The sequence below is a fragment of the Dermochelys coriacea genome, chromosome 7 (genome assembly GCF_009764565.3).
Source record: "Dermochelys coriacea isolate rDerCor1 chromosome 7, rDerCor1.pri.v4, whole genome shotgun sequence".
Classification (NCBI taxonomy): Eukaryota; Metazoa; Chordata; order Testudines; family Dermochelyidae; genus Dermochelys; species Dermochelys coriacea.
Window position 1 is genome coordinate 47,832,649 of NC_050074.1, and position 22,885 is coordinate 47,855,533.

Sequence of the window (22,885 nt, forward strand, 5' to 3'; positions counted from 1 at the left end):
TGTTATCCAGATACCATGTGGCCCCCTTGGGCTCTGCTGAGCTGGTCCAAGGGGCTGTAGGGCTGGCTCTGCCCCCCCACCCGAAAGTAATGCCAGTGCAGAGGGGTTCTGTGCCAGGCTGCAGTGCCCACTCCACAAACTCTGCACTGCCTCCACCTCCAACCCAGGGCATGGGGTATTCCAGGCCATGGTTGGGAGGAGACACCTCTGAGTCATTCTTATGCCCTGTTGATTGTGTGTTCATGCAATGGCCTCTAGGGATCTTGAAAGCAGGAAAGTGGCTGAGGAAGGTGCAGTCCATCATCCCATGGCAGCCCCTGAAGAGAGGAGGTGCAGGATGCTTCAATCTTTGTTCCTGTTATGGCCACAGTATGGGTGCAGGGATGAATCTTGCCCTGGGATTTTATTCATATTATTTGTATTACTGTAGTGCCCAGGAGTCGCATTCATGGATCAGGACCCCATTATGCTAGGCATTGTACAAACAGAACAGAAAGACAGTGTCTGCTCCAAGGAATTTATAATCTCACTCACTTGCTACTGAGAAGCAGCCACCTCTGAGAGAAATGTAGCAGCTGTTTAACTGGGCACAGCAATGCTAAAAAAAATGAGGAAATAAATTATTAGTGAGCAGATTGAGGGAGGCAGAATTGAATGATCTGCATTGGGTCTCATGCAGGCCGCACCACCTCCAACATGCTGGGCTATTGGTTCCCAGCATCATTGAAGTTGTTGTGCTGGATTGAAAGCTCCCATACAAGTTTTGACCACACCTGACCTAACTTGCGTGTGAAATCTGACCATGTCAGAGGCCAAGATGAGGTAGCTTGTAACAATCCTATAGATGCAAATTATACTGGGGGGAGAGGAGAGGAGGAATGATGCAAAATATCTTCAAGGAGTTTTGGTTTGGAACAGCTAGTTCAGAGCCGCATGTCCAGAATGGAGAAGAGAATACCACTGGTGTACCTGAGAATTTTGGGGCCATTGGGCTACTGTTCTGGTGCATTGTTACTTCCACGCCATTGTCATTCTGGTTCTCCCTGGATGGGTGTCTTAGCCAACATGTCTGAGAGACAGAGGAAAGCAGAGGCTTGAAGCACGTGAAGGTTGACATGACTTTAACAGGTGGCCTTGTGCCTGACCTCCAGCTGTCTCCCAGACTGGGCTCTCCTGTATGTCACTGTGATGTACAGCGAGTTCTGCCAGATGACTGGCTCCCAGCCAGCTTTGAGCCTGAAACGTACTGTAGATCTGCTGGGTGGTGTGACGTGGAATGGAGTGCAGAGAGGGGGAAGAGCGCTCGTTTACAGTGGGAGTGAGTCCTATTGGGTGGGGACATCCCTCAGAGGGAAGCAGAGGAGGAGGTGGAGCAAGGCAGGAGTAGTCAGGAGAGTGTGGGCTTCACACCAGAACAGGTGGCACTACTCGGAGGCTATATCTGCGCTTGGAACTAAGGGTACAATTCCTAGCTCACCATAGATGTACTCACACTAGCCGTCATCGAGCCAGCATGCTCAAAATAATAGCGTAGCCAGGGGAGCACGGGTAGGGGCGAGCAACAGTATGGGCTAGCCACCCTGAGTACAGATCCGCTGGGACCCTGTGGACACGTACTCAAGGCAGCCTGTGCTACTGCAGTCGCACTACTGATTTAAGCATGCAAGCATGTCTCCTCGAGGTGGCAGTCACACCCCTCACACCAAGGGTAGCCATACCCTGAGTCGCTATGGAGGTCGGGGCCTGGATTTTGGGGAGAGGAGGAAACAGATGACACTCAGACACCAGGGACTTTTAAAAAGAGTGCCTTGGCTTTTAAAGAGGACTTTAAAAAAAACAAAACAAAACACTTGCATATTCCAAGCAGTGCACGTAAGCAAGACTCACTTTTACATTTTTCAGAGCAGATTAGCGATTTTCTAATTAGGGAAAGAGGCGAATATTGAGCACTGAAATGGATAAGCGACTTAAAAAGAGCACAGCAAATTGCAAAATGAAATCACTTAAATCAGCCCAGCCTCCTCCTCCCCTTCCATACTCAGCATGCTGTTTATCTTGGCAAATGGGGTGAATAAATTTCCTGGATATGTGTGCTTGTGTGTGTTTTGTTACCTGCATGTGGTTGGCATGTCTGTTCAGGCAAGAAGGGGGCCCAAACTACAGAATCAGGATCCAGATGCAGGAACTTGAGGCTGTTTGGATCCAAGGTTTGGGTTTGGCCCATTAGAAGCCGGGGGGGGGGGTGGAGGGGGCAGGGGAGAGGATGTTTGCCAAATCCTAATCGAGATCTGGCTGTGGATTTGAGACTTGCCCACTGTGTGGGACAGTTTGGGCCATTCCAAGTGGGCTGAGACTGGGCAGCTTTATGAATAAGTGTTGACATGGCTTTGAGTCTGAATGGATCCCAGCGGTGACTGATCCATTAGTAACATTTAATTCTCTGGGTGGTGCGAGTGCAGTGTTTTTTGAAGGTTCTGAGCTATGGTACAAACCTGTCTTGACTCTGCTTCCCTGCAATGGGCTACTCTTGAAGACTCCCAAAGGGACAAACAAAGGTTTTGTTTCAAGCTTATCCTTGCTACATATCAAAGGTACTCTGCTTTCCATCAGCCTGGCAGCAAAGGAGCAGGGCATCTGTGATGTGCAACAATCCTGTGAGTGTGTGCAAATGCTGCAAGGGCTTATTTATTAAGTTATTACTTGTGTTAGTGGAGCACCGGCTGGGCAGCTGGGAAGACTCGTGTATCTCCAGGTTGTTGTTGACCATAGTCAGGATGCTGTCTTTGAGGCTCAGGATGTTTTGTCACTGTCCATGTGCTAATAGGAGGAGGGATGGCTTAACAGGGTCAGGAGATGTGCATTTGATTTCTAGTATCTATGCATGGCTTATCAGCTCTTCGGGGCTCAGTTTCCCCATCCGTATAATGGGGCTAATGTTAGGCACATAGGAATTACTATACTGGATCAGACCCATGTAGTCCAGTATCTGATCTTCGAGAGGGGCCAGCAATGGCTGCTATAGAGAAAGGCATAAGAGATTCTGCAGAATCTTAAGTCCTGAAGCAAAATGTAAAGGTGCGGAAGTAGTGAAAATTCTCTCGAGATTTCCTGAGGACACTCTCTCGCAAAGCAAGAAGCCTACCACTGCTGTACCAAGCCGTTGAACCATGCAGATACTGAAGTATTGGAGTACCGAGACTGCACATAAACATTGTATTCCTGGAATGTTTTAAATAGACAGGGAGTGAAGTAACATCACCCTATTAATTTTGCCAAATAAACCTTAAAAACCATAAGATCTAATTCGATGCAGACAGAGGGCAACAGACTCTGGTGCACATTGCATTTTCCAGACTAGAGGAACATTAACTCTTTAGTTTCATGCACTAGTGCATTACATCTCGGCTGCCAGTTGTTCTAATGAGTGATGACTTGAGTTGGGCACAAGATTCTTCTTCGTTATTTGACTCCTAGTAGTGTCCTCAGTGTGCACAGGAACATATGGTCCCTGCCCTGGAGTGCTTACAATCCAAGATCTTTGGGGGAAAATTTACATTGGCATTTGCTTGTGAAGGAGTTGACAGGTACCCTGTGAAACCGCAGCATTTTTGCAGGAGGCATCTCTTCATGTCTCGCAAAATATTGAGGATTTGAAAAACGCAATGAATTAGAGCAGCGGTTCTTACCTGGGGTGCACGCACCCCCTGGGGGTGCGAGATGCCCTTTCTGGGGGTGCGAGACATGCCAGATTTTTTTAGAAGGTAAACCATCGAAAACACAAATTAAGCACAGGCACGTAAGTACAACTAATTTGTTTAATCAAACCTATGAATTTATTAACATTATACATTTTTAACGATTACTGTAATATACAAACAAAAAATATATCTAGGTTTAAAGAACTGACCTACTTCAACGCTTTTTGATAAGGGGTGCGAGAACATATTTTGAGAACCTAAGGGGTGCAGGCTGCAGTAAAGGTTAAGAACCACTGAATTAGAGGCAGAGAGGGAACAGGGCGAGAAGAGTTTCACCCGTTGCTGACACTTCTCCCTGTCTCCTTGTGATGCCCACATGTGCATGGTGAGGGAGGCTCTGGTTCACAGTGCAGCTGCTGAACATTGCAGCAGTATTGCTTATCCTTGTCGTTTCTTGATCAGCTTATTTTGGATGAACCCAAGAGACTGAATTTATCTTTAAACAGTTCCCACTGGACAGGTTATTCCCGTCTAGTTAGGGATTCAATATTGCCCCTTTAAAAGCGTTGGGCCCATCAACAGTACGACCTGGGTAAACATTTGCTGCTATTTTGGAGAGTTGCCACCCAGCATCCTTTCAAATTGCCAGTAGTGACAGATTCCGGGGGAGCAAAGATGCTTGACCCAAAGCACTGCCATGTGGGCCACTAAGGCAGGGCACGTGCCTGGCTCATGTGCAGCTTTGGCCATGTGTCTAAAAGCAGTGTCTTTCAGTCTCTTCAGTAGCAGAGTACTGACTTTCCTCTCTTATTCCAGGAGTGTCTGGTTCTGCTGGGCCACAGTCAGATCTGTGAAGTCTCCCTTTGGTGCCAAAAGGGTAACCAAAGCTATTTAGCCACAGAGCAAGTAGCAAATCAAGGGGAAAGTATGTTTGTAATTGTCAGTTGCGGGTTTAGCTTGCACTAGCTTAAAGGGATGCAGCTGCCAGTGGTATCAGTGGGAGCTCAGGGAGATGGATGTAGCACACCTTAGTTGTATGTTACTGACTTAAATCCAGCGAAGGTCAGTTACGGTACTCTGTTCCACTTGCATCCCAAAGACCCTTAGTTAGCATCGTTCGGCATGTTGGCAGAATTATTGGAGCCTCCCAGGACCTAATTGGCTGTAGAGGCTGAACTATCTTCTCTGCACAAGAGGTAGGGTCCCTTCGGGTAAGGGGGACCCATACAGATAGATGATGTGGGGGCATGAATCCTGGTCACGGACCACGTGAGGCACATTGTGCATACGCTAAGAAGAGTCAGATGATGGGACCAAAGAGAGATGGAGCAGTGTGGGGAAGCTTGCACTGCTGCTGCCCGTATCTGATCTGCGGAGAAAGACGGGGCCTGGGGTGCAGAAGCCCTTCCCTGGACTGGCAGAGAGAGAGTTAATGCTCTTGCCCTATGAAGGGCCTTAGGTGTTTGCATGGACTGTAAAGACATGCAGGAGGGGGTAGAGGAAGGGGAGGGCTCCTATTCACTCCTGTTCAAGGTAAGTGGCCACAAGGCAGCTGGAGGAAGTAGTAGGAGGGTTCAGGGTTAGGGCACAAGCCTGTCATTTGGGAGACTTGGGTTCAATTCCCAGCAGTGCCACAGACCTCCTGTGTGACCTTGGGCAAGTCCTTTAATCTCTCTGTGCAGCAGCTGCCTACTGGCACGATGAGCTGCCCTGCTTTCCAGAGGTGGTGTGAGGATAAACATGTTAAAGATTGTGGGGCACTCACATGCTATGATGATGGGGAGTATGTGTGTGTCTGAGACAGATAGACCTCTCCAATAGACTGAGCTTAATGAAAGGGCTGAGGAACTGCTTGTTCGGAGGTTTTTTTGGACATTTGATTGCCCAAGACTCAAATCGTGCTAGGGGAAACTGAGGTACAGCTACCCAGACACTTCAGGATCAGCTGATCCTCTGACAAGCAACCAATGGCAGCACTAAATTCACTAAAGAGTCAGCAACTGTCTTGTTCTTGCAGAAAAGTTTGAAGATGTGTGCTCCCCTTGCACACTTAGGGAATTAACACAAGGACTTGCTTCAGTCGCAGCTTTCCATAGACAGAGCCTTGCAAGTCTGAGAAGCTTCATCTCGCTATAAACTCAGCCACGGATTTTATTGTAGCTACCTTCCAAAAACCTACCTTGAAAATTATAGAGATTTCAGCTGCGCCGTTTGCCTTCTAATATTGGGCTGTCATTTACACTGCCGTTACTGGGTAACATCTTCCATGGCAAATTTAGTCAACTAGAGAGCACTTTTTAGTCTGTCAATTTTTACTTGGTCTCTAGAAAAGTAGATTTACAATCTCCTGCAAGCGACCAATCTGAGATGAGGCAGGTGGGGTGTTACTGAATGACTTAACGAGCTGCTGTAATCCTGCCTCATTTCTATACCTCAGACAGGCGGCATCAAGTGCGGCTCTCGCCCAATTCATCATCCCCATGATTGCCTCTCACCGTCCATCACAGATGCTACTTCAAGGGAAGCTGCAGCTACCTTTAATGCTTAGTCTTATGTTTTCCCTGGTGGGGGGGGGAAGGGGATGGCAACAGGAGCCCGTCCATGTGTCTGGTTAGATGACCGGTGGCTCTTAAGACACTGTAGCTGAGACATCCTAGTCTGCCACTGCCTGGATAGGAAATGAAGGGAGGGTCTTGCAGCCTTCCTCTGTCGATTGGCAGATAACATGCCCCTTGCTCAAATTCATGAGTGGCTGGGAAATAAACCTTTTAAATGAATATATTTATTGCAAATGACCCTGTACTAAATCTTGTAAGTGCAGCTAAATCCTCTTAGATAAACGTCGGATAAAGGATTAAAACTGTTAAATGATTAAAAAGCCCTTTCACCAAATGGCGAAATATGCAGATTATATATTTGTTCTTGTGCTAACTTGCATAAAGACTGTTTTCAAAACGGTATTTAGGTTCTAGGCCTTCCACTGTGCCTGGGTTCTAGCAACATGGCAGAAGTGACAGGTTTCAGAGTAGCAGCTGTGTTAGTCTGTATTCACAAAAAGAAAAGGAGTACTTGTGGCACCTTAGAGACTAACAAATTTATTTGAACATAAGCTTTCGTGAGCTACAACTCACTTCTCTGGCATTCAAAGTCTGCTCCTTGTATGAAGCTTCAGTACCACTTAACATGGAGCAGATCAAAACATCCAATCTGGATATAAAAATTGTCCGTTATGAAGAATCCACCACGACCCTTGGTAAGTTGTTCCAATGGCTAATTACCGTCACTGTCAAAAATGTAAACCTTCTTTCCAATCTGAATTTGTCTAGTTTCATTTTCCAGACACTGAATCAAGTTAGATTAAAGAGCTCATGATTAAATATTTGTCCCCAAAGTTCATACTTACAGAGTGTAACCAAGTCACCTCTTAACCTTTTCTGTAAACTAAAAAGATTGAACTCCTTGCGTCTATCATTGTAAGGCAGGTTTTTCTATCTTTTAATCATTCTCATGGCTCTTCTCTGAACCCTCTCCAGTTTATCAACGTCCTTCTTAAATTGTGGGCACCAGAACTGGACACAGTATTCCAGCAATGGTGGCACCAGATTCAGAGGTACAATAACCTCTCTGCTCCTTCTCGAGATTCCCCTGTTTATGCATCCCAGAATTGCATTAGCCCTTTGGTCACAGCATCTCATTGGGAGTTCACGCTCAGCTGATTCTCCACCATGACCCCCAAATCTTTTTCAGAGACACTGCTTCCCAGGATTCAATATCCCATCCTGTTAGTATGGCCTGTATGTTTTGTTCCTAGATGTATGCATTTACATTTAGCCATATTAAAACACACATTGTTTGCTTGTGCCCCATTCTATCAAGAGATCCACGTTATTCTGAATCAGTGACCTGTCCTCTGTTATTTACCACTCCCCTAATTTTTGTGTCATCTGCAAACTTTATCAGTCATGATTTTATGTTTTCTCACAGGTCATTGATAAAAATGTTAAATAGCATAGGACCAACAATTGATTGCTGCAGAGCCCCACTGGAGATGCAACTGCTTGATGATGATGCCCCGTTTACAATTACATTTAGACACCATATCAGTTAGCCAGTTTTTCATGTATGCTATGTTAATTTGATATTGTCCTAGTTTTTTAATCAAAATGTCATGTGGTACCAAGTCAAATGCCTTACAGAAATCTAAGTATATTATGTGAATTCTACTAGCGTTATCAACCAAACTTGCAATCTTATCAAAAAAAGGCTATCGATTTAGCTTGATAGTATCTATTTTCCATAAAACATGTTGATTTGCATTAATTATATTACCCTCTTTTAATTCTTTATTAAGAGTCCCATGTTTGCTGCTCCATTAGCTTGTCTGGGATCAGTGTCAGGCTGACAAGCCTATACTTACCTGAGTCATCTCATTTACCCTTGTTAAAAATCGGCACAACATTAGTTTTCTTCCAGGCTTCTGGAACTTCCTCAGTGCTCCAAGACTTGCTTAAAATCAACATTAAGGGTCCAGCGAGCTCCTCAGCCAGCTCTTTTAAAACTCTTTGGTGCAAATTATCAGGACCTGCTGATTTAAAAATATCTAGCTTTAGTAGCGTCTATTTACCATCCTCAAGAGATACTAAGTGGAATGGAAAGAGTGTTTTCGTTAGCATATAATGAGACTATATCATCTGTCTTTTCCCTAAATTCAGAACAGAAATATCTATTGAACACTTCATTTTCTTCATGACTATTGATAGTAGAATTGTGTCTGTCCAATAACAGACCAATGCCATTACCAGGATTCTTTTTGTTCCTAATGTATTTGAAAAACTCCTTATTTTCCTTAACTTTGCTGGCCATAGGTTTCTTCTTGTGTCCGTTGGCTTCCCTGATCAGTTTTCTACAAGTACTAACTTCTGATTTATATTTATTACTATCAGTTTCCCTTTTCTTTCGTGAATGTATGTGCGCGTGAGAGAGAACATATATAGTAATATAACTTTTTTTTTTAATCCTGTCTTCATTTCCCCTCTAAACCAAGTCATTTTTTTTAAACCAGCATGGCTTTCTTCCTCGATTGTGGCTTTTTGCATATCTAGTAAGGTGTTCTTAAATTATTCCTAATTATCATTCACATTTTTCTGATTAAATTCTTCCTCCCAGCTGATTTGGCGGCTCATTGTTTTCAGCTTTGTGAAATTGGCCCTGTTAAAGAAGTGTGTAAATAAATATTTTATTGGTCTGAACTTCAGTCTGCTTGCACATTATAAATGTAATCAAGTTATGATGGCTTATACCTAAGCTATCATTCATTTTTAGTTCTGTGATCAGAATGGACTTCATCATAATGGGCTTGTAATTCATAAGACTGATGCTTTTGCCTCTCCCCTGCCTTCCGTCTCCGATCTTGAAGAGTTTTATGGAATTTAGTTTCATCACATCTGTAACAGTGTGGCTTGCCCCTTTAAGAGCCTGGGCCCATCATCACACCCTGGTCATTTTTATCAGACCCCGCTGGGAAGGGGTCAGGTGGTCCTTAAGAGTGCTTAGTTGAAGGGAGGGCGGGGTCCTGTGACTAGCTGAGGAGTGAGTTTTGTTTGAATTCTTCTAGGGCACTAAAGAAAAGGAGTACTTGTGGCACCTTAGAGACTAACAAATTTATCTGAGCATAAGCTTTTGTGAGCTACAGCTCACTTCATCAAGCAAGAGGGCACTGTTTTACTAAGTGCCTGAAAGACTCTCTAGACATGGCAATGAGTCCTTTGGGTGGGGAGACAGGCCAGCACCTCACAACACCCTATGAGGTATGTCACTGTTCTCCCTTTAGCTGGGGAAACTGAAACACAGAGTGGGGAGGTGACTTGCTAGAGGCCATACAAGAAATCAATGGCAGAGCCAGGAATGCTACCTGGTTCTCCTGACACTGTTCCCTGAACTTTAAGCAGTGACCATCTCTTCTCAGAACATGGGAAATGATTCACCCACCTCTAAAACATAACTGTACAGTCTTCATGAGGCTGGAAATCTTACAGTAACCAGCTGTGTGCAGAGAATTCCACTCCTTCCTGATTGCCATCTGTCAGAATCCCCAGTGGAAATGAATTCCTTCCAAACTTTGGGCCCGTTGCTTTCAGACAAAACCAGAGAAAAGAGAGAGTGGTGCCAATAATAATTAATAATAAAAATTATCTAATTAATCAAACCTCTAGGCTTTGAACCTTTTCTTATTTCCCAGTATCTGGAGTGAAGACCCTGACCCTGCAATTAAAGTTAAAGTTAACCTGGCATTTTCCTTATAAACCCCTGCTTTCAGAGGTTTATCATTACTTTTCACCTGAGCCTTGACATGGCCATTTCTTAGCCCAGGGCTTGGGCAAAGCAAGTTAACTCCCTTCCATTTACCCAGCCATGAGAGTTACAAGGGGCAAAATGCATGTGCAGTGCTGTCTGCATGCCAGCTGTGCAGCTGATGTGCCAGCATGCTCCTGGGACACGGACACCTTTGAGAGTGCCCCCAGGCCCACTGCACCACATGAGCTGCCTTGGATGCAGCAGGGAATCAGTTACCCTTAGTTTTCTCTTCCTACGTGAACATGTATTGCGAAGCATGAGCTGCTCATGGAGGTAAGGGGCTATTTGTAGAAGGCGGGTTACGTGGCTCTTGACAGGGTCGGTAGGAAGTGTGTGTGAGTGAGTCCTCCGCTGATCATGAATTTATTGTGCTTGCTTCTTCTGGAGGGCCCTACAAGCTATAAGGATGGTGCCTATCGCTTTACAGACAAGTGGCACTAGTTAAAAGTATTTTAACAAGGCAAAGCCCTATATACTTGAGGACTGTCTCTGAGGCTATCTCTTGCCCTACTCTCTATGGCAACAGCTGAGGTTTGTTCAGAGTCTAGCCCCCCCTATCCCACCCACGTTTTAATGTCTGACTGTTCAGGGCAGCTCCCTGGACTCTGCAGTTCATTGCCTTAGTCTGTTTACTCTTGGGGTATGTTGCAAGATCTAATTTTTCAGCTTTAGCCTGAGTTGTAATTTTAACCTTTTTACAGCCCACATCACCCAAAGATCTCAAAGCATTTATGGGGGGGGGTCGGTATTATCCCTATCTTGCAGTCAGGGGAAGCTGATATCTAGAGAGGTAAAATAACTCACCTGAGATAAAGTAGCAAATCATTGGTACAATTGGGGAATGGAACCCAGGAGTCCTGATTCCTAGATTTTCCTGGATGTTGTGGGAGAGAAAGAGGACATATTTTTTAAAGCTTAAAAAGCCAAATATGATCACAAGGGGGCAATGCTGAAATCTCCAAATAAATAAATTGCCTGGTTCCAGATGAAGGACAAAAATTAAAAAAAATCAAACGATAAGAAGGAAAAAGGGTATGGAATGACTATGGGCAAAGGGATGGGATGATCCAGGATCGATACTAGAGCTCCCTATGGCTGTGTGGGGAGGGGGGTGATTTAGAGGAGCCTTGGGCAGATGTTGGCCAAATTCTTCTGTCCGTTACACCAGCATAACTTGACTTCAATGGCTCTACACCAGAATGGAAAGAGAAATTGGCCCAACTCTAGGGACAGCTGTTGTCTCTTGAGTGACATTTTAAGTTGGAGGGGGGAGTGAACGTTTGAGCCAAAATCTTTAAAAAGTGGCCACTGAGTTTGTGTGCTTGTAGGATGTGGGGTATGCCCAGCTGGAGGCATGCTGTGGGCATGGATTTCAGAGGGGCTGGGCAATGGGAACTGTGGATGCTCAGGCCCCTTGAAAATAAGCCCCCTTTTCCCCAGAATGCAGGGTGGGGTGTGGACAGAGGGGGTGTGCTGAAGGGACATGGTCTCAATCGCCATCTTCAATATGCAAATGAGAAGTCCAGTCATAGCCTCTTTGGCGTCAATGGAAGTTTTGCCATTGACGACAGCAAGACCAGGATTTCACCCCAAGTGCCTACATGGACTGCCATTCAGTGGAGAGTCAAGCTGTGTGTGTGTGTGTGTATATACATGCACTGGAGGCACGGGTGCACACATGTGGGTCTCTAGGTGCTACAGGCACGTGTCTGGGGGTGTGTGGATATGACTTCTACAAGCACCTGTTCGGGTAGGTGGGTGTGGCTGCTTGAGGCACCTGTTTTCCTGCAATGTAGAGTCTTTGCTCCCCCCTCTGAGCATGCATCCAGGGTTAGACCGGACAGGAGAACGTCTCCATTAGCGCATCCCTGATTAGATAGACGAATCTGACTCCAAGTCATTAGGGTCTATCAGCAGCGGAGCGTTCAAGTGGAAGGATAGGAGGGGAGGAGAGGAAGGAAGAGCCAAAGGGCTGTTGCTGTGTCGGCAGCTGCTCAGTATTTATGAGGGGGAATAAGCCTCTGACTGTTTTATGGCCCATAAGATGCTATTTTCCCTGGGCCTGTTTGATTAGATAGTATTATCTCAGGGGCTCCAATGGCACATCATCGATTACAGCTCGTTTTCTCAGAGACGTTTAGCAGCCCTGGTCAATTCCCTCCTTTCTGAAATGCTAGGAGGTAGGCTGGCAGCTGGTGCTGGGGGGCAGAGCTCCCTAGCCCTTTGATGGGGGCACATGCCCTTGGGCTTGCCCTCTGGGGATTTCTAATGGCTCCTGGGGAGAAGATCCGCTGTCTCTCAAAATCAAAAGTTGCTGAGTGGATTCTGGCTCTGTGGAAGGGCTGGGAGATGGATGGAGGGGACTGGCTCTGAGAGAGGAGGGCAAGGATTGGAGTAGTCAGAGTTTGAGGGTGGGGAAGCTAGGGGGAAACGTAGGGGGGAGCTTTCTAATAGGAGACCCAAGAGAAAGCTCCAAGTGCACCCTTTCTGCTCTTGATACAGCAGCCTGGTAGCAAGGGTGATGGTGTGTGAGAAACAGCCTGTGTCTGGTCTGAGACATGATGTTCAGGAGAGCTCAGCAGGTTGGGTGCATGCTGGGTTTTCAGCTCTGCTGTGAACCTGGCCATGAGTTAGCAACTGAAAATCCTGCCCCTCGAAAATCTGTCTCTGTGGGAGGGTTGGTACAGACTGGCTAATGGGAGTATGGAAGGCACAACAATGTCAACAAGGTGGGGGAATAATGGGAAGGCGAGGGGCACCTGCTATCTTCATCTTCCCATTTCACCCACAGCACCCCTCTGGGTTCAGGTGGCGCTTGTGAGCAGATGGAGAAGCAGGCTGACCCACTGGCTGCTGATGCGTTAGCAGGTTGTCTGTGGCAGAGGCTGCAGTGATTGGGCTGTGCCAGCAGCACCTCTAGGCTCCACTGGTAAAGTTCAGTGACTCCGTGTTCCACTTTGCATAACGTAGCTAATGAACTTCACAAGCTCCCAGGGCACTGACAGAGCTGGGTCTTGGCTGGGAGCAGAGCACAGGGGAGCAGGCTGCAGGGCAGGCTGGAGCCAGGGAGCTGAGTGCTAGGAGTGCTGTGTGCGAGAAGGGGAGCTCCTGTGATGGGGCAGGTGAATAGCAGCAGCTGAGCCGATGCGGCACTGCAGTTCTGAGTCCCGGAGCGGGGGAAATGGAAAAGCAGGACCGAGCCCTGCAGAACAGCTCCATTCAGACCCTGGAATTAACTCTTCTTCCTTTGGAAATTGCATTCCAGTTAACCTTATGTTTAATATCTTTTAAACCTTGTAAAACAATGAGACACCCCCTTTTTTAGTGCAAGGGAAGTGCTGGCGCTCGGCTCCCGCTGAGAAGAAAGTGCTGGAGCCCAGCACCTGCCAGTTTCTGCTCACTCTGTGCCCTGATTAGCGACTTGTGCTGGAGCACATCAGCACATAAGGGAAGGCCCCTCAGGGAGTGGGGGGGAGCACTGAGCACTCACTTTTAAGAGACTTCCCGTTTAGTTTATAAATGCCAGCGTGGCGCTCAGGCTGCAGTGCCTCGGTATGTCATCTCTTCTTCGCTCTCAGCGCTACTGGACCCAGGTCCTGCTGGGCATTCAGTCACCAGATCTCCATCTGCTGGGGTGATGCACCAGTATTGCTACCTGGCTACCGTCATTAACCCTGCGCATCCTCTTCAGAGGGAGCCAACTGGACCTTGGAGAGCGCGCACAGGGGCAGCCTCAGCCAGTCCGAGTCTGTTCTCACTTGCCTGAGGCCATCTCCATGGTGAAGTGTCCCTGAAGAACTGGGATCAGGATGGGGAATCTAGTCAAAATCCCTCCCTGCCCAGCAAGCCATTCTATAACGAGCAGGACTGAGCTGGACCATGCTCTGTAGGCCCATTATTATTGCTGCACTGGGATATTTGCATCAAGGACTGGCCTGGGAAGGGGTAGCAGGGCCCCTTGCCTTTCCTTCAGTCCTCTGTGCATACATATTGGACTAATTATCTAGAGCATACTCAGTGCTCCCAGGGCCATAGGCTCCCCTCTGCCTGACCTCCCTTGCAAAATCAGAACCAGCCTTGTATTGTAGTGCTGGCTTGACAGCCCTGGAGCTTGGTGTCCTTTAGCCCTGGAACAGGTTTAGCAATGGCAGGTTATGGTTTACTCCATGCTGTCCCACCAACAGACCTCACTCCTACTCTGAAGGACAAGAAGGTGATTTACTGCCCCAGCCCGTTCAGCCGTTGGCCGTTCTGATGACACTGCCCCCAAGGAGGCCAATCCGCACCAAGCATGGTGGTGATTGTAATGTGGGGCTCAAATCCTACAGGGCCAGTCCCCGGAGCTACAGTACCGTGCTCACAGGTTTTGACCCATCCCACATTGAGGTGTGGGGTTTCTTCTGAGGTCACCGCAAGGCCTCGCGGCAACATAGTAGTCCGACCAGGCTTCTGAAGGGCTTGCAACCCTGTCATGCAAACAGACAGTGAAGAACTGGAAACAAATGCTTGTGAATAGTGTAATCCCTGCATAAGAAATGAAATACCTGTAAATTCCCAGCAGTCCAGTGTGTAGGACCCTTTTTTCCAGCACCAGCTGCTTAGAATGGGCTCAGATCAGGCTGTTTCCTCTTCCCTTCCCCCACTTGAAAAATTAAAACAACTCCCCACGCCTGCCAAAAAATACCCTAATTCCTCCATCCTGACAAGTTTTAGTCAAACGGAGCTGGCAGAGTTGCTGTGGAAAGGCAGGCGAGAGAATGATCTGCATCAGCCAATATTATTTTTGTTGTTCCATTTTCTTTCCAATTTAATTTTCCAGAGATTAAGATCCAGTTCATCTCCACTCCTGGAACCTGCTGCTCTGATTCTGTTTGTTCTTTTACTCTGTTGGATTTTCCTTTCTCTTATTTTATTTTATTTTATTTTATTTTTAAAGTTCTGAGCTCCTGCTGACTTAAGTGGAGCCCCCGGGCCATAAAATCAACAGGGAGTTGTGCATCAGAATTGGCAGCACAATGTCGCCCAATGTTTGGCCCTGATCCTGAAAAGAGCCTTGTTTTCCTTCTCCATCTGGTTCAGAGTTGCCAGCTGAAGTGCGTTTTGTGTAACTGTGGCCTGGGAACTGCTAGCTGTTTCCCCCCATGAGTCAGTCTGGTTGGAGACTGCCAGCCTTGTGTTGCTAACAATCTCTTCTCTCTCAGCTGCCTTCTGTGTAGCTTTCTGCTTTGGGAGTTTCACCTACTCATGCCAAGGGTGAATTTGATCCTATGGGCTTGGTAAGGTGTTTGGAGGGAGAGTCATATCTTTAAGGCTGCAACTGGGAGATGCAATTGCAGCACACGTAGACGTACCTGAGCTAACTTTGGAGCTGTGATAGTATAGGCAGCCCCTGCGCGAGTAGGAACCTGCAATCTGAGGCAGATGGGGAAGCCTGGAACAACTGTCTGTGCTGCTGCAGCTTCACTGTTTACTTAAGTTAGTTGTGATCCAGTTAGCTTGGGACTGTGTCTACACATGCTGCAGTCTCACCTCCCAAATGTAGTATAGACAAACCCCAAGAGTCAGTACTTAACAGATGATCTAAGTGCATTCATTCCCTGTCCTCAGGGAAGTGTAACTGCTTTCTTTGGTTTCAGAGTAGCAGCCGTGTTAGTCTGTATTCGCAAAAAGAAAAGGAGTACTTGTGGCACCTTAGAGACTAACAAATTTATTAGAGCATAAGCTTTCGTGAGCTACAGCTCACTTCATCGGATGCATCCGATGAAGTGAGCTGTAGCTCACGAAAGCTTATGCTCTAATAAATTTGTTAGTCTCTAAGGTGCCACAAGTACTCCTTTCTTTTTGCTTTCTTTGATGCTTCTTTCCTTCTCATTGGTTTGCAGACAGGAGCTTCAGGCTGTGGGATCAGCTTATTACAAAGCAGTTCCACTGACTAGGCTCTCCCAGAATCCCAGTTGTGCATATTGTAGAGGGGCATGTGGGGGCACCATGTGTTTCTTTTGGGCTCTGGGGCAAGGAGGCTCCCGTACTGGAACGTGGGTTGAGGAAACAGCCCCAGTCCTGACCTCCTCCATGGCCATTGAGGACTGTTGTTCACTGGGCCTCTGAAATATCCAAACATTTCCAGTACTCTGTGCAGGCTGCCCAGGTGTCTGGGGTCGGCAGTGACAAATTATGCAGATTTCTCTCCCCACCCCCTTTCCACTTCCCATTATCTGCCTTGGTAGAGGCTGTAATTTTATTGCAATTCACAGCTTTGTAATTTTGGGCTTTTTTATTATTTCCAAGCTTTTCAGAGATAGCATTTCTGTGTATCCCAGTGCATTTCATTGTCGGGTTTCAGGTTTTCCACGCTCCCTCCCTGGTTCTGCTCTCTTTTTGTAACTTGCTCATATGGTAGCTAAATTATTATTGTGCATTCAATAAAAATTGCATTTAAAAAGTGATAACTGAAATGACATTTAACATGGAAAGCACTTAAGCATAATTACACTATATGCATTACATCATTTGATGTCAGTTATTAAAAATATCTTCACAGTTTTGTTGTTGGAGTCTCGGGGGTGGGGGCGGGGAATAGCAAGCATGAATTGGCATTTTGTGGTTTCTAGAAACATTTTTATTTTCTCTGGAGGGTTTTTTGTATTGCTCTTCCATAGGCACAGATCCTATTGGAGTAGCTAGGTGCTCTCCACCACTACTGCTCTTCACTCTTCCTGGCCTTCAGTAATTCCTGCTGAGGGAAGCTGTGGCTTGAAGTACCTCATATCTCAACACAGTGGATTTGCCTCAGCGATTCCTGGAGGGGTTGGTGTAGTTTGGAGCTCCCACACCAAGTGGTGCCTCTGCACCATTCCCTTAAGTGCCCCCTGCTGGGAGAAGCTGGGGCTGGAATAGCTTGGAGATTCCCCACATCCAATGCCCTGTACCATTCCCTATAGTGACTGGAATAGCTAGGAGCCACCACCGCTCCTCCCATGCAGTCAGCACTATTCCAAGCTTCTGTCTATACATCCCCGCTGGCATAATGTCCCCTTCTTTACAGGAGCTCCAGAGAGGACTGGGACTGGGCAGAGCTCTAAATTCCTATAAGGTCATTGTGAAAATGGAGAGCCCCACCCTTGCATTGTGAGGTGCGATGGCAGGATGAGACTGCTAGGATTGCAGAGGCATGGAGGGAGCTGAAAACGAAGTCAAGGCAACTGATGTAGAATAAACTGTGGATGGGAGCCACAGATCTTGGCATTACCAGGCTAGGTAGATTTCAGAGCGAAGTCGAAACCCATGGATTCCCAGGCTAGAAGGGACTATTATGATTACCTAGTCTGGCCTCCTGTATAACCTAGGCTTTAGCACCTCCCAATAATAATTCATAGAGCAGAGCATTTAGGAAAACATCCAATCTTGATTTAAAAGTTGTCAGTGACAGAGAATCCACCACGACCTTTGATAAAATGTTCCAATTGTTAATTACCCTCACTAATAAAAAAAAAAATTGCACCTTATTTCCAGCCTGAATTTGTCTAGCTTCAACTTCAAACCATTGGATCATGTACCTTTCTCTGCTAGACAGAAGAGCCCATTATCAAATATTTGCTCCTCATGTAGATAACTAGATTGTGTTCAAGTCACCCCTTAATCTTCTTTTTGTTAAGAGAAGGTACCTGGAGTGCATTCTTACTGGAATCATAACTGGGAATATTTCATGGGTGTTTACGTAAGAAATGCCCACAGCATGGAAGGATGCTACTGTATGAGTTGGAAGAGCGGATCATAGGGGGCAGGGCGAGGAGAGGAAAATGGCACAAAATGGAAGTATTCATTTTAAAGAAAGAGATGAGTCAGTTAGATCATTAGACTCCCCCAGAACTTCCGAGCGTTTCTAGAGATACTTGATGCTTTGCTTTTCTGTTTTTGTTTTTGTTGTGGTGTTATGTGATTTGGCCTTCAAGTTAATAAAATGTTAATCACTTTAAAAGTTTACGGGTCATTTCTTTCCAAACGTTCAAGATGAAGCAGAAATGAAGGCATTTCAAGAACTTGAGCATTTTTTCCCCTCTTCAAATGCACACATAACTAGAAACCATGCAGAGGCAGTAATAACTAATGTGACTAGGAAAGGCATTTCCTGGAGAGACTGTTCTGTGTGTTTTGCAAGGGAAAAAGACATGCCACACTCTCTTGTTTTTTGTGTATTTGCTCAGATTTTCTTAACTCAGATTGAGGGGAGCAAAAAAAGAGCAGGAAAGAATCCAACTATAACATTCTCATCAGCTTGACAATCAGTCCCAGCTGGGAATTACCAAGCATTATGTTGGCTTAGTTCATTAGTAGCAGTATAAAGAGCATAAAAAAAGGATATCACTACTGAGAACATTTAATTCCTGGAAACAAGTTGATTTTTGTAATGTCATGTGAGCCCCTTTGAGTGTAAATTATTCTGGAACAACCCAGCAATGGCCCTGGAAAGAAAAAGCAAGAGAGAGGGGGTAGTGATATCCTTTGTCAACCGGAGCTACGTTGGAGGAGAATGTTGGAGGAGGCAGCACTGGAGTTTTCTCATCACCTGAGTTGTGGGAGGGTTTGGAGCTATGATGTTGCCAGTGTCTGGTAGCCTGGCATCATGAAGGCCGGTGAGCTGCATTGACGCAGGTCCTAAATGATGTCAAAGCGAAGTAGGAGTGAACCACTTTGCACCAGGGACTGGGTCAGGAGTGGAAGCAGATTTTCTGCTCTTCTAATGGTTCCACACTTAACAAGTTTTATATTTGTGATTTTCCTCTGTGCACTTATTCCCATTCACAAACTCTTCAGCTTCTAAGATAACAGAGCTGAAAGCTCCCAGAACGTGCTTCTTGCTGAAAACACAGCTAAGCCATGCACAATGTACTTTCTAAAAGGAGGAAATGGGACAGGACTGCATTATCTCTGTTGTGTTACAGCATGGTATTGGGGGAACTTGGCACCGAAACACATTTACAGTCTATCTTTCCATATCCTCAGAGTAAGCCCATCATCATACTATCTGAGCATCCAACTCTGCTATACAGTACTTTGATTTCCACTGTGTAGAGAATGTAGCCTTCTTTCTCTGTCTTCTTCTGAATCATCTGTGAACCAGTGCAGATTTCTGCACATGGATTTGTTATTTATAACTATTCCCCTGATAGTTTAGACCAACTGTGTTCAGCCTATTGGATAGTTATGAATTGTTTGCTTCAGCTGAATGCTATCTGAGGTGTGTAATTGGTCGCCTAAGACGTATGGCATTGTTTCTGCTCCCTGTTTGGATGAGTAACTTTTTAAATAGGACAATGGTAAATAGCATATAATGAACAGTGACTAATGAAGAATACACTTTCCGGCACAACTTTTTTGACAAACAATTGGTGCTAGCATCTTGGGATGCTCGTTGATCAGCTGAATACTCAGATACATCTATATGTAGAGCATATTCGTTATCCCTGTGTGCTAATATAGAGTCGCGGAGCAAAGTTGTTGTTTATGCATATAACTGCACATTTGTTTTCCTGTTGTTTGACCCACTAAACTCTGCTTTGATACTGCCCCAGTATCACACAGTCAGCAGGGCTCAGGCACGGCAGCAATAGTTTTGCTATGGTATGTTACAGAAGCTACAGTGCTGAGACCATGACTGTGGTACTGATGCCACATTAGGCTGTGTCTGCACTAACACTTTCAGCACTAAAACTTTAGTCGTTCAGGGGTGTGAAACACATCACCCTTTTATGGACAGCTCGGTTTTAGTTTAATCATCTCATGCAGGAAAGAACTCATAACCAGGTTTCCTTTAAAGCAGTTAGAGCTTGCTCAGGCTTAGGCTGTTGCTACTGCTGTTTTAGAGTAACGCTAATTAATAGTTTTCAGCTAATTAATAGTGTGGGCAAAGGAAAAAGAGTAGGAAAAGGAAATGCTTGAGTTTTAAAAGCCACTTTGCTCTTTGGGCACTGTTTGTCCAGGGAGTTGTTTTTACCTGTGTGTGTGTGTGTGTGTGTGTGTGTGTGTGTGTGTATCTTGATTTAAAGCTCCATAAGACTTGCATTTGGGCATGTGTTTTGACATGAGTTTGCATGTTTGTTCACGTGCTCATCTGCCTGTGCATGCCTTTGTGGTTGTGCATGGATTTGAGGGGGTGGGTGTGTGTGGGGGCAGGTATGTGTGTTTTTACATAAGAATGAAGCACTTGGCAAGGCTGGTCAATGCTACAGGTTTCCCATCCCCTTAATGACAAGCAAGTGGGAATGAAATTAGAAACTGGTAACATGCTTTCAGGAAGGAATAATTTCTGTCCTTGATTAATGTTGTGCTAGAACAGCAGGAGACTATCCCGTACTGTATATGGGGTCTGATGTGTTCCAAGGCATTTTCTGCAAACAGAGCTCATCTCACGTCCACTCTCCTGATCCTAAAGAGCCAAGAGATAAGGGCCTGGTCTTATAGGTTTACCAAGGGTCAGAGAACACATCCTGTGCTGATGGAAAGCATGTGCAGAGATCTGGTGGTATTTTGTGAGTCTGACTTGAAACATACAAGAGTTTTTGGTTCCTCTATATTACTTTTAATGCACCCAGTCTCTTACATCTGGAGACTCGGAACAGAATATGAATACTTTGCACTTGCATAGTCCCTTCCATCCAAGGATTCCAAAACACTCTGCAAACATTAGAGAGAGACTCTCCCAGGGAGGTAGGTCAGTTTCACTATAAATAGGAAAACTCTCTGCTACAAAGAAGTTGACTTTCCCAAGGGTCTCACAGCAAGTCAGTGGCAGAACTGTGGGATAAGAGTCCACGTCTCCTGGCTCCCCTATATATATATATATGTGCCTTAACTACCAGACCATTGCTCCCTGCTTGTGTTTGGAGTTGGATTAAGCTATAAATGAAAGTGGCTCAGGGGTCTCAGTATACTGTCATAGTAGTTCTTGGAAACATGCAGGGGTAGAACTAAAATAGCACTTGGTGTCACATGCAGGTGTCAAAATGCATCAGCAGAGCTATGTGGGGAGCCCATGACTGGAATAGCAGCTGGGATTGCAGCTCAGGTCTGAGGTGTATTGTGTGTATGACTGTGGGGGGAGGGCAGGGCTGGAATAGAAGAGTGCTGGGTTGGGATGTATTGGCAAAAGGCTGAGGGAACAAGGGATGCATGGATGGAGTTGTGTGAAGACCTGCTCCTGAAACAGAAGCAGGTGCTGCAGTCAGGAAAGAGGATCGTTGTTTCCCTGTTGCACTGTCTCCAACCCCCAAACTGTTTGCAAACCTCATTGGATCACAGGGTATTAAATGCAACAGGGATTTTGACTAGGCTTCTTTTTTTACATATTTGGAAAAGTCAGTTCATGCTCGTGGTAATCTGTGCAAATGGTGTCAGGTGATTGTAGCAATTATGCTAGTAACATGTCGTCATACTATCATCTGGTTAGGCCATTCAGAGAAGAGTTGATTACAGATCACACATGAGGTATGCCTCTGCAAAGCCTGTGGGCTTACCCCAGCCCAGTATTGGTAAAGGGAGAAACTCCACCAGTAGCTAACTCGCTGCTCAGCACGTGGCGTACGGCTGCTAAACAACCAAATCTGCTTCATCGCACATATGGACTTTGAGAGATTCCCAGCAAACCCACAGACTCTCTCCCAGGCTTCAGGTCATCTACCCATTCTGGGGAGCTGCTCTCTCCAGGAGACAGATTGGCTCCTGGTAGCACAGACCAGCGTGAGGGTAGGGAGGCTCACAAGTCATCCCTGTGTGTTAGGCTCTCAGAACAGACCCATGATGGGGTTAACCCTATTGCTTGTAAGGAAAAGAACCTCATTCGTGATGCCCATCACCTGGCAGGTGCTTAACTAATTGCCTCATTGCTAGGCTGTATAAGGAGCTGAGGGAGCTCAGCAGTGGGGAGAGACCCACGAGAGGCACTAGGGCATTTCGTCTCCCTAGGAAGGGGCAGGGAATAAGACAGAAGCCCAGGAAAGGTGGAAGGCGAGTTCAATTGGCACTTGGACTCCTAGCAAGGCAGAGCCTGGTGGGGGTCAATACCCTGACAAGGGCAAGGAATTGAAGTTGAGCCTAAAAGGGGTGAAGGATGTTTTGCTTAGGGTTGAGTCCAGGTGGGGCAAGGGACCGTTGGTTTACAGCTGAACTTCGGAAGGAAGTTTGCTGTGTGGTGGCTCACAACGCACAAGAAAACACTGATGTCTTTGTCTTCACTTTATCTCGTTGCTAAAAAAAATAAATTGATAGTTATCTCGCTGTGAAATCCTAAATGGAGACAAGAAGCTGGCTGTGTTCACCGTGAGGTAGCTAGGCCCCGTCAGCATTCCCCTTTGCCTACACCCCAGTTTACATCACAAGTAAAACGGAAGTGCCTTGTCCCCACTCAGCTCTCCCAGCATGACAGCTAAGGCGTATTAGTATTCGCAGTAAAAACACACTTCTAGTCAGTGAAGACAGGCCCAGTGTTCTCTGGGCTTGGGGTGGTTCTGTAAGATTTGGGGGGCCTGAGACAGACTTCCTCCTAAGCCATCCCTACACAATAGAGTCCCAACCTGTGTGGAGACCCTGAGTGGAAGGTAGGGAAAGCATTGTGGAGCTCAGCTTCTTCCTTTCTACGTACCCAAAGGAGTAGTGCTGGATGCATGACCCACTCCTGTGCCCACACCGACACTTACTGCCCAGGAAGATCTCCTCTGCCCCATGCCAAGCCCCACAGGTGTCTGATGCAGGGGCTATTCTTGTTCAGCATAGACACAGCTAAATGAGGGGCTGATTGAGGTCTGAAGCCTCTGCAGGGGGGGAAGGTGATTTGTTGC

At 46.2% G+C, this 22,885-nt stretch overlaps 1 protein-coding gene across 3 annotated transcripts in view; it reads left to right on the forward strand.

The window, feature by feature from the left end:
• The window catches only part of CACNA2D2 (calcium voltage-gated channel auxiliary subunit alpha2delta 2), a 630,338-nt gene that overhangs the window by 82,913 nt on the left and 524,540 nt on the right, over window positions 1-22,885 (forward strand). The gene's annotated exons all lie outside the window — the stretch shown is intronic.